The sequence below is a fragment of the Coffea arabica genome, chromosome 2c (assembly GCF_036785885.1).
Source record: "Coffea arabica cultivar ET-39 chromosome 2c, Coffea Arabica ET-39 HiFi, whole genome shotgun sequence".
Classification (NCBI taxonomy): Eukaryota; Viridiplantae; Streptophyta; class Magnoliopsida; order Gentianales; family Rubiaceae; genus Coffea; species Coffea arabica.
Genome location: NC_092312.1, coordinates 71,646,911 through 71,665,897, shown reverse-complemented (window position 1 = coordinate 71,665,897; position 18,987 = coordinate 71,646,911). Strand labels below are relative to the sequence as shown.

General features: G+C 36.1%; 1 pseudogene; it reads right to left on the bottom strand.

The window, feature by feature from the left end:
• Window positions 1–4,002: 4,002 nt before the first annotated feature.
• LOC113727747 (phospholipase D zeta 1-like) lies at window positions 4,003–18,173 on the bottom strand (annotated as a pseudogene).
• Between the last annotated feature and the right edge of the window lie 814 nt (window positions 18,174–18,987).

Sequence of the window (18,987 nt, the reverse complement as noted above, 5' to 3'; positions counted from 1 at the left end):
ACTGTTGAACTCTACCCAATTGAACTGTTCATCATCGTGGGATCGTTTCAATATGAACGGTCAGTGGCCTTCGGCCGCGCGGCAAAAAATAGGCACATGGAGAACAGGGAGGGCCCGTCAAGCAATTTGAAGTGAATTCAAATTCTAGGGTTTACCACTGTTAATCCTCTACAGATCCAATCCAGATTGTCTATTTTTTGGATGGAGAACACGTGGAGGTCTTTCGACCATTCACATGTCGTCCCGAACGTCTTTAGTGATATTATAAGATGTTCGGGAGGACAAGGGGCCAATACGGGCCAATGTAGTAGTGCCCTATGTACTCAATCTAGTTTACCCAATACAGCAGATACTTTACAATAGGGTAAGTGACGTCATTAGATTGGGTTGGGTGACGTCATCTAGGTTGGTTACTAAACAGGTCCAACACGACATCATTCTATATATACGGCACTGTTTCATCAATTACACACAAACACTTCCTTCCTCATCATCTCGTCTTCTTCAAGTACAAGAACACAGTAGTACTTCAATGGAAATACCAACAGACCAATCCATCGCCGGTTACTACAAGTCAAATGTATCCAAAGCACGTGCATCATCTGATGCTTAGACTATAAGGATATCATTCTCTGGATTTACATCGCAGATTGTCCAAAGGGTACGCAGGCTATCTTTGCTCATCGACCACTGCGAAATTCGATATACTCTCCAAATTTCGATCAGCAGTACCGGAAAGGTGCGAGTGCTTATTTTCGACACAAGACTCGAAGGGCAAGATCAGTTGCAGGCCGAATACATCTTTCCGATGATCTATCCAATCATCCTTCATTATTACGACACCTCCTATTCATTACTGAATGATGAGAAGTATCTGTGGATAGCCAAGTACGAATTTGAAGATTCCAACATCAAGACTGTAATCAATTTTTGTAAGATAAGGGCACACATGAAACTGGCCATCGCTAAAGTACCAGACAAGATCCAATTTCGATCACCGAGAGTGTAGATACTCTCAGATCAGTTCACTGAACAAAACGTGGACATGTGGTACTGCAACTATACTCCGAAGCAGCCTGCACTTTATCAATCCACATCCGCACTTGTTAGGTCTAATACCAATCAACTACTAATTGGGCCAGAAACATCTCTGGCCCAAGCCCGAGTATCAAAATCTGAAACTGAATTTGACCATCAGGATGACGGGTCAGATCGTGGATCCTATCCAGGTCCATTGGCATCTCAAATGAGTTATAATATTTTTGCGGAGCAATTAGGCCATGTTGTGGTCTAATCCATATCAACAGTTATGTCAACCTTTAAAACTCAAAATCAGTCCAGTTTTAAATTTGTGGTCAAGCCCCTAATTTAATTAAATCAATGGGCTTCACAACAGCCCAATCATGTATCTCTTTACGTTCCGTTGCGCTTGCCAATATAGTATGGGGTTCCCTTTTCGTGTAATAAAATAATTGTGTTCCATTATATTGAATATTTCTTATTTTACAACACAATCAAACAATTTCCTTTCATAATAAATAAGCACGCTTATTTAAATAACAAGTCATACTTTATTAATGATTGTACATCATCCAACTGTTAACATTAACAGCCATAGGATAATTGCACAGACTCTTCCATATTATGTACAACATTAGTGCATATTTCTTTACATTACTATAACGCCCATCAGTCTAGCTTCCGTAATTCTTAAATTTAGTGATGAATATATTCTTTTCGAAGAATGCAATGTATCCATCAACGGATATCCTGCTCCCATCATTACAACTCTTCATAATGATCTTCTCCCTCATTAACAAACGAAATGGCTTAGCATGTCATTGTGAACGTGAAGGTCCACTTTCGATCCATGATTTTTCGTAACCTCACCGAACACGTCTTGGAAGGTGGGCTTTTTTTATCACTAGGCTCACGGTTCAAAACAATAAATAGGCCCAATATGCCATCTATGGGTCCACTTTTATGAGCCTTATGTCCGTTATCCATCAAAGCCGTATCACTGTCAATCAACACGCTTCCGTCAATGTTAATGGAAGAAACCCTGCACTTATTTTCATATCTATGCCCAGGTCCGTAACCTAGTTTCAGAAGTTTCATGTAATCATACTATACGGTCGTGAGGGACTACGGCATGGAGCACGTCGTATTCCTGGAAATGTACTTTGAATTTTGCATGGAGAGTTTTCGATTCATCCGTGAACTGCACCGACTGTTCAGGGCAGTAGAGGAGATGAAGGAGATCCTAACGGAGTCAGGAAATGCTGCGAATGATAGCAACTCTTTTGGTAGCAATTGAATCTAGTGGTAACACGTAGATGTGATTCGGTAGAAGAAATGGACCCTACACAGATATGAAATACGGAGACGTGCAATGTAGGATATGGCATAGTAGTCACGTATTCGTATGTATGTATGAATTTAATGTAGGAGTGTCACGTGTAATTTATACGTAGAAGTGAAATAAAAATATGTCAATTCATTTCATCTTGAAATAAAATGCGTACATATTCGAAATCTGTTTCCTTGCAATTAATCCAGACATGTGACAAGAAATTACACGTTAATTCTAGATTAATTGAACTTATTACACCGTAATTAGATAATTGGCCCATGATAAGAGTTCTGACCCTGCTATTGATCCTATTGGAATCCATGTTCTTCAATGTCCAGGGAGTCATGATGAGCAGACTTGCCCACATTTTAGTGATGCGGAGCCTCCTACGGAGATTATAGTTTGTCCGAATTAATATCGACCAAGTGGTCGGATTGACCTAGAATGTAGTAAAGTGGAGGGGATCCTTCTTGATAACTTTCTTGTTGTATCAATGTTGAAAACGTGGTGTCTCTTATTGCATTTATTGCTATACAACAGGCAACAGCCACACACAAACCCAATTTTGATGGTTCGCTTCTTTTTCTTAGACAAATGATGCCTGATCTTGATTACTGGGGGCGAAGAGGGGCTCTTGGATGAAGGAGAATGCAGTATTCTGATTTGTCTAGATGAGGAGATCATTGGGATGCGGTATATTTAAGTATTCATAATAGGAGGAATTGAAACAAGAATTGCAGAGCATGATTGAAAAAATTAAGAATATTTAGAATTGAGAACCAATGTAGTTGGTCTATTTGTTATTATGGTATTGGGCCTAGTACGAGGCCCAATTACAATTTAAATGGCCCATTCGATTAATAAGTTGATAATATTTTAGACGATAATGGATTCGGTCTGGTGCGCACTAATTAGCCCAATTGTCATGTGCTTAAAATGAAAAATCATGAAGTAGAAATTATAACATTTTCGATAATAATTGATTGGGCCTGATGCAAGACCCAATTACGTTTGAAATGACTCATTTAATCAATAAATTGAGAATATTTCTGAGAATAATTGATTGGGTCTGATGCGAGACCCAGTCAACATTTGATTAACCATATTTCTCCTATTTACATACGAGTTGTTTAAGAAACACACAAAGATGAGTTTCCTCATCTGCATTGTCTCATTCAATTCACAGGTAAATTTCATACTGAATCTGCAAGATTCTTCGATATCAAATCACCCAATTCAAGTTCAAGATGATAATCGAAGAGAGGAGGGAGGGATGTAGGTGGAATAATTGGGTGGTGGATTGAGGGTCCAAACCAAGGAAATTCTCTTTCCATTGTAGAGAAGGCAAGGGAAGGGAGGATGCCCCCTCCCTTAGTCCCCCACCACTAAAATAAATTCAAAAATGTAAATATTTATATTTAATTATATATATATGTACACACATTATAATTACATGTCAATATTATATGCATCTATACTATAGTTTGACAACTAAAGATATCATTTGTATAATAAAATGATAATTTGGTCATTTTAAGTTTACTTGAATTTTTTATTCACATATTCTAAGTTGTTTACCCAAAAAATAAAAAACCTTATCAATTTAGATTTGCCATTAAATGTGAAGAAATGAATTAGAAAGATCAAAATGATTTTAACCTTGATTTCACATCGAATATTTATTTAAAAGTGTCAAAGAATGATTTACAATGTTGCTATTGATGTTACATATGTAGACAAATAATATCAAAATAAAAAAAATCATAATCAACCAGCCGCAGGCAGCCGTAGGGCCAAGGGGCGGGAGTAAAGGAAGCAGGGGACGGGGAAGATTTTAGAATCCCTCCTCCCCTACCCCAAATCCCCCCAGGTGCCTTGGTGCCAGCAGCCCCCATCCCAGAGAAAATCCAACCCTGACTTGAACAAAATCACACATCTAACTGTCCTCATTTCTGCATAATATACACTTCCTGCACAATGCGTTTTTCTTCTTTTATGATGCTATCTCAATAAAAGACCTGAGGGGATGTATAAAACTCGCTCTCAATAAACATTGGTCTCAAATCTTTTTCTTGACACATGAACTCCAAGGGAAACGAAACCAGAAATCCTCTTACTGACCCCAACTTTCTAGTTGGATCCACAAGAATTACTTCCCCATTCTCAAAATGTTCTACCTTCTCAGGGGCTACTCCTAAATCTATGGTAGTATGCCCAACTTTCTCCCTTGAGTTACTCATAGCTTGTCTAAAAGCAGACCTGCAATTTGGACCATGTCACTTGTATATGTGAGAAACCATCCAAGCGAGTGAAGACAACAAAACAAAGGAAAAAGAGAAAAGCAAGAATATAGACACGGAACCCTATTTTACCTTGAGTGGATAACGTCATTTGGGATGCAAGCGAATACATCTTGGTAGATCCTGGCATTTGACTGTTAAAAAGAACATCATTAGTTGCTTCTTTGGAAGGTGAAGAGAAATCAAGTTTCTATTTAAAAGGGAAAGGCATAACTTAAGAATTCTGTGGCTTAAAATATCAAAAGTTATCAAGCTTCTACAATCTGCTTCTGTACCCAAGGATCTTTTCATTTTTTTCCCCTAAACTTTGTGGAATAAAATTCTGAAGGATCACCACACCTTACATTTTTTGTGTGATGCTCAATCTGTTGAATCCTCTCCCTAGTTGGTCTGGGACATCAACATTTTTTGGCAAATAGATTTAGGCATTGAAATTTAACTCAATGTTTGTGATTCATATTTGAGATATGATCTTGTCAAAGATTTCAAAGCTCCAAGATCACGTAGTGGATAGGATGATTATTGGCCAGTTGAGAAAACTAAACCGTGTGACATGCAGATTATAACCTCTTCCATGACCATATAGCTATATGAAGCTTTGTGGACTGCTTTTCCTCTCAATGCTAAGGAAAAAGCAGGATATTGACACAAAATTTTGATACTAGTGTGTAGAATTATGTTACCATGCTTTCAATTGTTCTAAACCCCATATTCAGCAGGGACTCAAAAGTTTGTAAGACAGAGAATCATTATACTGTAGGTTCAACTGTTCAGCACCACATATTCAGAAGGGACAAAAACACTTTTACTATCAAGTAGACAATGTACGAGCAATTGACACCAAAAAGTAATCATTTAATGGCAAAATATTCTCACCCTTGCAGTTGCCCTCCACAAATCCTTGTATGTACTGTCAAGTATAGGATCTCTGATTTTATCAATCTGGCAAACATCAAAAGATGGATGATGCATGTAAATATCTTTTGGTAAACTTGATTTAAGTTTATGGAACAGCCGTAAGAATTATCGCAAGGTTTTTAAAAAGAAAAATTCTAAAATCTGAACTAGTGTGCAAAGTTTAATTATCAACAGTCGATAGCACTAACCTCCCCAGAGCACAGGCCTAGATGCTCCGCCCACAAAGAGATCCGTAGGTTGAAAGAAAATTCTCCCGCCTTCCATGAATTCCCATTCATTGATGATTCCACAAAAGTTTTATCTTCAATGAGCATGCCAATCTAAGAAAAGAATGTCAGTGTGAAAATTATCTTTTTTACTTGCACTAAGTATAGGCAAAGGAGTTCAGCAAGTGGACTTGTAGAGATGATTGGGTTCAGGAGAATCCTGATAGATAAGCTGCAGTTTCTTTATCCAGTGAAACTTATGGACAACCTAGACCAAAGAAAATATCATACATTTTGCATTTTTGAGTTCTGGCAGAGATAGGGAGTCTACAGGGTAAGGTGAAAATCCAACCACACAAGATACATTCAAATTGAAAAAATTAAGCACTGGTTTGATATCATAGAAGATTGTTTGGTGCTAAAGCAATTTCTTAAACATGCATAAACGTTATCTATCACCAGCACAATCACTTATTTGGAATCTTTATCTGTAATATTATCTTAGAGACATATTACCAAACCAATGAACTGATCAAATCAACTGATTTCATGTCTCAAGGCAACTGAATATAAAACTAAAATTAGTATGCAGTAGCATGTCAAAACTAGCTGTTTAGCTTTCAATCTTAACAGCATTTACAGAAGAACTTTGTTGTTGTGAGTATTCATGTCCAACTGTCAGAAACTTGCCAAAAGTAATTTCACATTATCTTGCACATGCCCATATAAATTTCATTAATGCAGGAAGAATAATTTCATTCATAAGAAGTAGCAGAATTTTATGGTATCTATGACACATGAAATGATAGAACTTTCATTCTGCAAGTCTGTCCAAAACAGAATGTGCTCACCTCAGAGTCTCTTGACCCAAGTAGACTTCTGTCATTAATGTTTGCTGATCCAATCAGGGCTATGCAATCATCTATAATCATCAATTTACTGTGGACATACACCTAGAAGGAAAATGATATAGAGTTGATTAAAGAGAATAAATTAATAGCCAACAATCCAGTGTTAAACCATTAATTTCATCTGGGAATAATCTGGACAAGCAATTTTTGACACAAACAATTTTTCACTCCTAGTGTAATATTTCATCCCTTATGAAGACTTCACCAGTGGAGTACCGGAAGTAATTTGTGCTAGAGTATGTTGCAAGTCTGAATGTGTTGATGGACTAACTTCCTAGATTAGTTGTTTTGTTAAGTACTAGATCAAGGACTGACGTTATTAAAGTAAGAGAACCAGAAGAGTACTGTGCTAGGATTATCTAGGGCACTCCTAAACTGTGGATCAAGGCAGTTTACTTAATGTCCTGGGAGTGTGCAAGACACCGAGAAAGGAAAAAGATACCACTAACATAGAGAATTACTAAGAAGACAGACAGGAATACCAATAGTTGAGTGTATTTGCTTGGCATGGTGTGGCTGTGGTGCTGAAGGATCAAAAGCAAGGTATTCCGTCAGGATGTGATGAAATGCTAAAGTATGTAGATCTTTAAGCATGCAATCCCACTCAAGGAAGCAAAATACATTAATCAGTTGAAAATCTGTATGCAAGATATTACCTGACTTGTGACCACTGGACCACCTTCAGAAAGCTTGCCATGGTTCCTTAAACCATAAAAAGATAGATAGTTATCTGTTTCATCACCCAGCAAAGAATAAAGGTTGTCTAATATCGAGTTTTTTGGTCTGGAAATTGTTCGATACTGCCAATGAATGATGGCTCGTACGGTTGCAGCACCACCATCATCCAGACCCCCCTGATACATGACAAATAGCTGTAAGAGGCAACAGTACAGAGTTATGTTATCTTGTGGAATGAAAATCGGCCCTACCTGGAAGCCCGGTAAGAGAGGAATAACAACTATAACCCTGAAACACTGACGTTCTTTGTGTGCTTGGAGTATACGCTTGTACAGAGCATCCAATACACGGTTCTGAATGGTATCATCACCCGAAAGACCTGATATGAAAAACTGATTCTAAAAGCAGAATCCCACAAATGAAAGACATAATTAGATACGTTTACATTTTTTCTTTCCACCACTCGTGTAAATGATAAGAAATTAAAAAATTAATGACCAATCTAGGCAAGGAAACTAGCACAAGCCAAGCTACATGCTTATGAATTAACTAACAAGATTATATTACTTTCTTGGGTCCTCTGGTTAGTTTGTCTTCTTTCTCAAGGACCAATATGCTTGTTTTACTGACTCAATACAAATTTCTCTCTACTGATTTAAAGAACTGGTCCTTTAGAGATTTTGGCCACTGAAGGTTTTCACTTCTGGAGAGTTTTAGCCATAAAAACATTTAACTGCCTGCACTCACTTTCTTACTGTCACGACATGCTATATTTTCTTAAACAAATAAAGCAAAAATATCTGCAGAGATGCACCTGTTTCTGACACCACCTTTAAGTACTTGTGCTGAATGAGAATTTGAAAAGATCTAATTCATTAAAAAACTCTAAAGGTGCATTTTCAGGATAGATTTCAAGTTGAAAGTTCCCTTGACATTCTCAGAAAACATATACAATTAGCCTTCTTTAAGAAGCCTCAGAAATCTGAATGGGATGAACGGACCCTGTATCAGCTAACAACATACAAACTTTGCACACTGCAAGTATTTCCATAATCTCACTTATCTATGCACCTTCTTGACAAGTATACATGGTTTCTAATTGCCAGAAGCTTTTATGAAGAAAGAGTTAACCATAAAGAGAAGACATCACATCTGAGTTCAAAAATATTTCATTACAAATCAGTGTGCTAATTTCCGAACCTAAGATGAATCCCTGTGCTAGATCAATCTAAATTTATCCAGTGTCCCAGAGGATTTCTTGATCACAAAGGTCATATTACTGATCTCTGCATTTGACACAATGAGGATTTTGCCTCATGAAGTTAATCAATATTTAGTTGCTTTTGGACAGTTCATTAACTCCAATGCCCAATATTTAAAACATCAAACTTTTTTTCTGTAACTCCTAATCCAAGAAAACTGTGTAATAGGAAGACATGGAAGGCGCTTTTGCAAAGAATTAAAAAACTTAAAAGTGGATATTGCTGCTATTTTTGCCATTGATATGTTAATGATTGAAGCCAGACCAAGACATGTTGGTCATTTCTCCAAAACTGATTCAGATACAGCAGCATATAACCACTTTTATAGTAATTCAGATAGTTGATTTCACCTCTATGTAAATGAAGTGTTCTGCCTTCTCTATCATAGAACAATAAGCTCTGTGAATGCTGTCTTCAGTTCTACTTATTCCAGCAGACCAATTGCTTACGCTTCTAATGATCTACAATTTATCAGACATGAAAACCAAGAGTGAGCTCAAATTCAGCACATAACATACCAGAAAGCAAAAGTGTAACAAGACTAGAAACAGTTATAGGACAAGATGTTAAACTTTTTGATATAGGAGCCATTTCCTGAAGTTGGAAAGAAACAGCATTGTGTTAGGTGAAACCAGAAGAGATGTCATGCCCAATTTCTCATTCTGTAAAATATTCCTCTACCCTGTAGTTTACTTTCTCTTCTCACAAGGCTTTCAGATCTGAAATGGTGGTTCAATTCAGAATCTGAACACAAAAATGGTTAAACAGTTGAAATTTGAAAATTAAGAGCAACTTGTTTCTGATACAGAACCTTATTCTTAGTCAAGAACTCTGTTTCTGAAACCACTAATTCTTTTACATATTTTATAAAGAGTTTCTTTTCTTACATATTGTAAGTTTAAAAATAATTAATTCAAACTATACTATACAAATCTGGAAGATAAAAGGAAAAGGAGATCAATTTTGCGGTTAATACAGTAAAAGAAACATGTAATTGAATTTTAATGGGGACTACATCTAACCTGACAGTAACATGAAGTACGAGGACCCACTTGAGTTGCTTCATCAGGTGAAACAACCTGACAAACTCGCTCTTGTCTTTCCCACCAGTCATCTGAATTTTCCAAGTCAGATGCTCCAGCTTCATCCTTTTCTGTTTCAGGTTAAAAGTATGTGATCAAAATTCGTCTCAAACAACTTTCAATTTAAGGTCTGATACAGAAGATCCAACTGTGAATTTATGGAAGGCGAATATAAAACCTTCATTGGCCTCATGCTGATTCAGTTGGTATTGATCGGAAGCTGGTACACTTAATCTGTCATCTAAGCTGGAAAAGTCAGGGCCATTAGCTTCCTGGGGCAATAGCAATGGGACATCTTCTAAAGGGGACTGTGAAGAAAATGAATCCTGTCTGTCTAAGTAATTATTATTCACTGGAGTAGCCTTATCTTTTATCTCTATCTCCTCACTCCTTCCCATGTAATGTGGAAGAACCATATGTTGCTGAGGCATAAGAAGTGGTATTTGTTGTTCATCTGGAGCTGTGTTCCTCTGGATGGATAATCAATGCATGAGCAATTGAAATTTTTTACATAGAATGCATAGTAGATGTAGATGTAAACCTTAGCATGGTTCCAACGCTGAACAAAGTGCCTGGCTACATCTCGACATGGTGGTCCCCATAGAGCACAATGGACATCATGCCAAGGCATTCGAGGGTACTTTCTTCTCTCAAGCTCGTCTTTCATGGTGTCTTCCCAAGAATTTGGTTCAGATTCCCTGAATGAATAGTAATTGTTAAAAAGGAAGCTGATAGCAAACCTTAGAACTGATAGACAAGGTTCATATGAAATTTGTGAAGAATTAAGAGGTCAAAAGTACACTTGAATGCATAAATACTGAAAACAGCACACTAGCTTTCAAGAGTTTGTGACAATGGAATCTAAGTTAGTGACGAGTAATATTGCACACTTCTACAACATATTTTGAAAAAGTGGCCATTCCAAGAAGAAGTCATTGTTTTTGTTTTTTAACTAAATTAAATTAAGTCATCCTAGGTAATATTATGAACAAACTGATGTAACGTGAGAGTACACAATTCCATTCCTGACACATTTTGGCATCAAGAGATCAAGGTAAGTATGTTGCCAAGTGCTTTGCTATAATAAGTAATATCATAGTTCAACCATTTCTAGACATTTCGCTAGGTTGACTCAATCATATATATATATATATATATATATATGCATCAATATGATTCCTGATTCCTGATAATCAGTCAACCATATGCCATAAATGCATAACTATTGCTCAAATGCATCCATTCAGCTGATAATAAATCATCTATGAGCTACTGATCAACGTCCAGCTCTACGTCAATCTCTTCTAAAATAGAAGTCCACATGAATCTCATCTGTCACTAACTACCATCAATTGACAAGTTAAAAGGTTCGCATGCTCACAGAAATTCTAGAGTACCAGTTGGCTGAGTAAAGAAGTACAAGATTTTTACCTGGGATTGTAGTAGTCCTTTCCAGGCCATACAAAAGGGGGGTAGTCTCCCACTTTATGTTCATTCGTATCATAACGCCCAAAGCATAAATCCAGTCCTCCAAGAAAACAAATATAGTGATCTACAATAACCAGCTTTTCATGGTGTGACCTGATTATTTACGAGGCATTGAATGAGTTCACATGAAAAAGGGGAAAAGGATAATACTGGAAAGCTTTAATGACAAAAAAAAAATCTGCAACAGCTGCAATATGGACATTTGAAGTCAAATCACATGAAAATTTTCAGTTTACTGCTCAAGTAGTTGCATACCATAAGTAAACACCAGTTGGAAAACGGTTAGGGTAGCGGAGAACTTTGATATTCTCATGGATACTGAGAAGCTTCCTTTTACTATACGAGCTGTTAATTTTTAAAGCTACAGAAACCTCCTTGTAGAGAAGAATGTAAATCTGCAAAAGCACAAAATATGCAAATTCATGAATACCAAGTCCTTGTGGCCATTGATGGTATATGTGTTAAAAATACAAAAAAATAAAAAGATACATCTTTCATATCTCCTCACCCAAGGAGAAAGGCTTCTAGATAATTTCATTTTAATGCAGCTCTCAAACTTGAGGATGACATCATTACAAGTATCAAAAGTTGAGCTGCTTGACATGTTGATGGATGAGCTATAGAGTAGTAAGAAGGTGAAAGACTAAATAGTCATTGAGAAGAAAAAGGTGCTCCTGACTTAAGACAAGAGCATGGCTGTTGCTAAATTTGATTGTTTAAAAGGATCCACATAGCATATCTCATGGAGGCTCGGATGAATGCTATGTTACATTTATCTGACTTATTCAAAGTCAAGAGAATACAAAATAACATGCAAATATAGTCCAATTGGTAAATTTCCTTTGTTTAGTGTAGCTATCAAGATACACATTTAGTTGAACTTAGGAGTAATGGGTCCACAATCATTGTTATTAGATTTCAATCCCTAAAGGAAAAAAGGACTTTTAATTCTCTGAATCACAGATGCATGACCATATATATTGAGGAGGGCTACCTATTCTGCAACTACAGAGAACTAAGGCAAGTAGTGAAACTAGATACTGAAAACTCTTACTTCATCAACTTCTTCTCTAAGTATTTTTCATAAGAATACTAAAGATTATTTACCCAGATAGTTTACAATTAGGTCTGCAGGATGATGTCATCAGTATTTAAAAGAACCTGCAGTTGTATAAGCTCGTACCACAGCACTCAGATACTTCTTATGCTCTAACAAAAACCTCACGCCTCTAAACTACAAAGCTACCCTTCATATGAAGAACTTCCTTTAGTTGCAATCTTAAATTTTTCAAATGCATAGTTCATCATGTAAATAGAGAAAGTAAAAGCATGCAGTGGTAAAAGTTGGTCTTCTATTTTCACCTGAACCCCTTCCTTTGCTTTGACTTCAAGCAGCTTGTCAAGGCGAGAAGAGCAGTGTTTGTGGAAGGGACGTCTCAAGTACAGTTCAGGGCAAAGCCACCATCCAGTAATATATATCTGTAGGCAACTTCACGTCACTTTAGGTCTTAGCGGTTAAAATTGGCACAAATTGAAGCCAGAATGTCATATAGCAAGATGAATATTAAACCTCAGATTTTGCTTTCTCTATGGATGAAGCAATTGCTTCAAATGCAGCTTTTCCATCTATAAACCATTGAGCTTGAGTCCCATCCTCAGTCAAGCCCCTTTGAGGAGCAAACGAATCAAAACGGTGATAATGGCACCAACCTTCAGGAGGACTAAGACCAGCATTATTTATTGCTGAAACCCAATTTCTGACTTTAGCATAACTCGTGCTTCTTAAGTCAACTCTACGACTTCCACAGGAAACCTTTGTCCATTACAATGATGATAAAAAGTTAAAAGCCTGTAAGTAAAGTTGACATAGCCATGAAAACTATTTGCAAAACCTTAAGGAGGCCCTTTCTAATGTCATGATTTACACAATAAAATTGACGCATAAGAGATCCAAAAAAAAAAAATCTAAGTTAGTGTATATTGTGTGGCAAAGAATAATAAATAGTTTCTTATTATATAATTGCAATTAAAAAATGCATGATTATCTTATACCAAGCACATCAAGAGCATAGCAAGAGCAATCGATTCTAACATACTTCGAATATAAAGAAGGCTAGTTAGCATGATGACAGAACAAGCTAGAGTATAAGTTCACAGAATATTTCATGTCTTGAAACTAAACCATCATTTGTACCTTAAATGTGTAATGCAGTGGGTTTCGTTTCTTTATCTCTTCAGCCAAACATGATCCATCCTTTCCATCTAAGCTTGAAGCTGGAAGTACATCAAAGACAACTATATCCAATGGGCTCGTGTCAAAGGGATCCTTCAGTAAAGCCAAGAATCCAGGCTTTAAGACAGCCCAAACCTGTAAGTAGATTGTCTTTTGTCATGCAATAAAATAAACAATCTGAAAATTAAAGCCCAGGAAGTAGGAGACATTATTGAAACAAAATTCATAGGCACTTAATTGAAGATTCGTTGATCCATTCAGCCAACAGTAAATTCAATAATGACATGATCAAATCCAAAACCTGAAAATTACCTTCAAATGCCTATGTTTTCAAACCCAATCCTGCTCATATGTATATCCATCCACCACAGAGTGAAATAAAAAAGAATCATGACAGAACACAAAAATCTGAATTTTAGCGAGATACTATCAGCTTTACAAATAATAGTGAGCATAGAATAATGGCAGCATAAGTAACTGTGACCAACAGATGAATAAGATGAAAAAGTTATGAGCACGGACAAATATTTCCATCATAAAAATCTAAAGTCACAAATTAACATATTCTGTCTTTGTTTATCAACCATAAGAAAAATATCTCCATATGGTATTTCCTTTTAGAGAAGAGCATAGTTAATACACTATCTGAATATCAGCTACAGGTCATTGAATCTGAAATGAGAGGACATCACTCAAGTATATTAGTCTTTGAACATAAACCAGTAGCCGCAACAAGAATTACAAATAAAAACATCCATACCCTTGGAAACAATGTAATTCGACAATACTATTTGGCTTTCCAAAACAAATTTTCAAATTTTGTTTTGTTGAGGAAACCACGTGATTCAGCAAATATCTCATAGCCTGAATTGATTTGAACCTCCAGTTTTGATAACCACTAGGTAAAAACTGGGAAAAGATTCTTTCTTTGGAAAAATATCACAGACAGAGGACTACTAGCAGCAGAAAGGGTCACAGCAACAGATGAATGTTTCACCAAGATTATATAACACTAACTGAATCAATTTAACTTAAAAAAGATCCACTGTTAGCTCATTAACTTTGTAGAAGACTAATTGAGTACTCTTTGAACCTCCACTGCTACAAAAACTATGCCTAACCAGTTTACACATATTCATGCTTATACCAATACTAGCAAGAGCATTTACCTTCTGCCACTTGCTATTACAGCAGCCAGTCCAATGACACAAGCAACACCTCGCATATGCTTCCTCCTTTGGCGTCCTTGACAAATGCTTAGCCATTACATAATCTTCTCTTAGCTTAGGACCAAATTCTTGTGAAAATGATAATTTAGAAACTTCCAAAAACTTGCAAACCTAGAATTAAGAAGATAAGTTGAATGATTATCAAAATATATCAGTAATAAAACACAAAGAACTGCTAAAATGAAAATGAAATAAGAATATCTTCAAAATATATCCTTGGGGAAAAAGAGATTAAAATACCATAAAATCTCTGTCACTATGATGTATAAGTGGAAATTTCAGGTACGTTCAGGTTTACTATTGGAGCACAAACTATTTATCTTAGTTTTGGATCTTCTTTATTTTATTCAGATATTTGAAAAACTGCAAAAAGAGAAGCTTTCATGATTTGTAGCTTGAATATATCGCAGATAAAGAAATGGGCAAGATAACATACAAAGTTTAATTTCCTACTCCTGGTAACGTTAGTGAGAACAGCCATACTTTAACCAAAAGCTTTCAGTCCTAAAGTGAAATTTCACACTACGTCTTGTACATATAATTGTGAAGAGAAAGTTTAACAAAAACTATACATATAGCTGAATCTATCTCATAAATAAAGAGGAAATAACAAATAATTCAGAGATTAAGAACTTCAACTGTTTACTTCATATATAGACCAAAACAAGGACATTCTCTATGCACCTCTCTAGTATTGACAATGTCCAAGTTACCGAAAAAATGGTCTAGATAGCCTTGCATTGCAACTTTTGCTTTTTCTGAGACAGTCTGCTGTCTGCTCAATGCAGGACGAATGATTGACAAAGCAGCTCTGGATGGAACATTTCTGCAGGAAACCAAGTCTAGGAGTTAAAACATCCCAAATTACTCAGGTGTAACATTCTACTTGAAAAGCTAAAGGATTATACCCTTGCAATCACCTGTTTTTCACACTTTCATCGGAGAACATAGGCACAGCTCCATCATCAGCTTCATCATCATCATGCATTACAGCTGTATGATCTCCAATTCCAAAGTATTGAAGCCATTCCTTAACCTTTTTGTGCAAAATTTATATACAAACCTTAGCATATTTTAGGCATCATCCACAAAGGGAAATTATATAATACGTACCATCACTGTAAGAGATTAAGAACAATAAATAGTTATCTGTTTGCAACTGTGCTTAGATTTAATAAATACGTACCATCACTGTAAGAGATTAAGAACAATAAATAGTTATCTGTTTGCAACTGTGCTTAGATTTAATGCAGAGAGAGAGAGAGAGAACCTGCTCTTGCTTCTCATGAAACTCTTCAATAATGGCACGCTTCTTCAGTGCAAAGTGTAGATAAAAAACTTCTGAGGCCTTCTTCAATAGTGACCACTTAAACTGTCAATTGAAGTACATTTAATCAGCATGCAATTTGAACTCTATTGAAATCAGTAAAACCCAAACAGACAGACTTTAAAGTCTTCCTTCCGCCAAAACAAACAGACAACAGAGATGGACACACAGTACACATACAGAGAGAGAGAGAGAGAGAGAGAGAGAGAGAGAGAAGGCAAGGAAAGAAGGAAATGAGAGAAGTTCATTGCTAAAGCAACTAAGGTTAAGAAGCATATGAAAAACATCCTTCAAATAAAAGCTATCACAGGATAGAAGCATATACTGAGTAAAGAAATTTGACGATAACATGTTTAACACCAAAAGCATTATTCAGAAATTATACCAAGTGGTTAAAAGCAGTAAAACATTCTTCAGCAAGGAGTGTGTTGTTAAATGTTAACTCATGAAAGACAAAGATCTGACATTAGCATGATCAGTTTCTGGTTCTTCTAAACTATAACATACACTAGCAAAACACTAACCAATCAGCTTAGTTTGGAACATCTGAAGTGGGGATAGCCCAGCTCAAAAGCTCCAGTAAGGATTAAAGAATGAGTTATCTAGCCTCTACAGGCAGATAAGCCTCTACAGGCAGATAACAGTTTAAGATTCAATGGTCTGGAGAAGAGAGACTGTGCTAGTGTTTTCTATCACATGAGTTGCAGTCATGATTTCCTTTACTTGCTCAAAAAAGGAAAAAGAAAGAAAATATAAATTCCTGTTCCTGCTTGTACATTTTTTTTTTCTGGTCCTGAATCTTCTCATACATTTCCGAACACTCATGCTTCCACCTGCCTTTCTGTCTCTAATATTCAATTCCAGGCATTCACCATGACCTTAATGCATTAATGGAATTTTTTAAAAAAAAATTATCAATTCCTTCTCAAAACAAAGCTATTTTTCCATTAAATCCTAAAAATCTACAAACTGAAGTTCCCTCACAAGCATGATGTGCTGACGGGATTGAAAAAGCCCACCTTGTCACTGTTAACCAACTCATTTGAAAGATTCATTTTTTATCTCAAAAAACTTAAAACATCTTCAGGTTTAAAAGGAACTCTATCACAATTTCCAAAAGTACCTTCAGCATCATTTAAATTCAGAATGTACCTTCTGCATCGTGACAAAAGCTCCACAATCAAAAGAACTTGAGAATTTTCATATTGCTATGATTTATTATACTAATCATATCCTCCATGTATACCTCCCCCAATAATAACAGCAACAACCGAAGAATGCATGGAATATCCATATTCATAATTGTACATGAACATTAAGTAATTATCGAAAAATTTTGGAATGCATCAAACAAGCAATTAGCAGCGCAATTTCCGATAAATAATTATTAGTGTATAAGAAATAAATATAGATTCAATTCAAGTATAAATTCCACCAAGCTGCTTATACATAACCAAGTAAAGTATCGACCAACCAAATATTTGCATTTGAACAAAGGTGTAAAAAAAGAAGAAGAGAAAAAACTCAAATTCTCTCCATTAACAACACAAAAAAAAAAAAGATAAAGATAAAACAGCATTTCTTCTTATATCCTTTGCAAACTTATTCAATACCAACAAGAAGAGCAATAAAAAAAATTGCCCCTCGCATAAATATAGTAAAAATAGCCCAAAAGAAAAAAAAGAGACCCCGCCACATGCGTATTAAATTCTAAAAAAAAATGAAATGCTGTTCGCGCCAAGCGTACATAGCTACTTCCTCAAATACATATGCCACATACAAACATGCACATAAATGCATCACATTTATTATATTCTGATTGAAGAAAACGTAAAAACCAAAAAAAAAAAAAGAAAAAACAGGAAGAGAAACGAAAAAAGAGTCTGGACCTGTTTGTACTGGACTTCAATGGTGTATGATAAAAGCAATGGGCTAATTTCCCCTGCCTCCGGTCTCGACAACGAGACAATTGTCGCCATCGGCAGCTCTTCAAAAATTCTCGTCGTCGTTTCCCCGTGGCACCGGAGCGAGTGACTCGATGACATCGCCGACGACGACGGAAGCTTCTCGGGGATAAGTTTCTCCTTCAACATTTCTCTTTTTCTGAATTATCCAGCAAAAATAAATAAGTAAACGGACAAATAAATTCAGAGGAAAACCAAAAGAGCTCCAAGAGCAAAAAGGAAAAAAAGATGAAGCGTAATATTAGTTGGAGAAGAAAGACAGAAAAGGTGACGTAAGGTTTTAGCCTTTGGGCGACCTGCGGGTGCACGGGATTTCTGGGAAGACAGGTTTAGATGGTGCCACGTATGATCGAAAAGTCTTGATCAGGTTGTTTTATACACGTGGCGCAAGGAGGATGGCGGTCATGGAAAGCTAAAGGTTTGGTGGGGGGGGCTTTAGTGGTTGGCGAGCATTTGAATTGGGGAGATTAAGGAGTAATCCTGTGATTAAATGGGAAATGAGTTGTTTTAAATCCCTTCTTTGAATGGAACAGTGAGAGTTTGATGGAAAACTGTCTTAACTGATATAGGTGAAATGACGATTATGTCCTTGTGTTCTTTTCGCATATTCTTTTAGGGTACTGATTCGCTTGGGAGGAAATTATTAATGAGTTTGGCAAGTTGCTTTTTCAATTTTCTTTTGATAAAATTGAGATTTTTCTGTATTCATTTGGCTTTTGTAGCATATATGATTTATTGCCAAATCAGGTCTTAGCTCAAAAAAAAAAAAAAGCAAAAAGAAGAAGAAAAAAAGGTTAACCAAGTTTGACACGAATTAACATATAGATAGTAGAAAGCAAGATATAAAATTCACAAGGAAAATCGAAAAGATTTTTATCATTCGATTTTGTTGAACTAACTAGGTTGCAGATTATCCATTCCTTTAGTATGGCACAAATTTGCATGATATATTATCACTCATACGATATTTGGGGCCATATTTGCGCTTGATATTGTACGTCTTTTATATAATTTAATTTAATATTTTGAGTTAGCT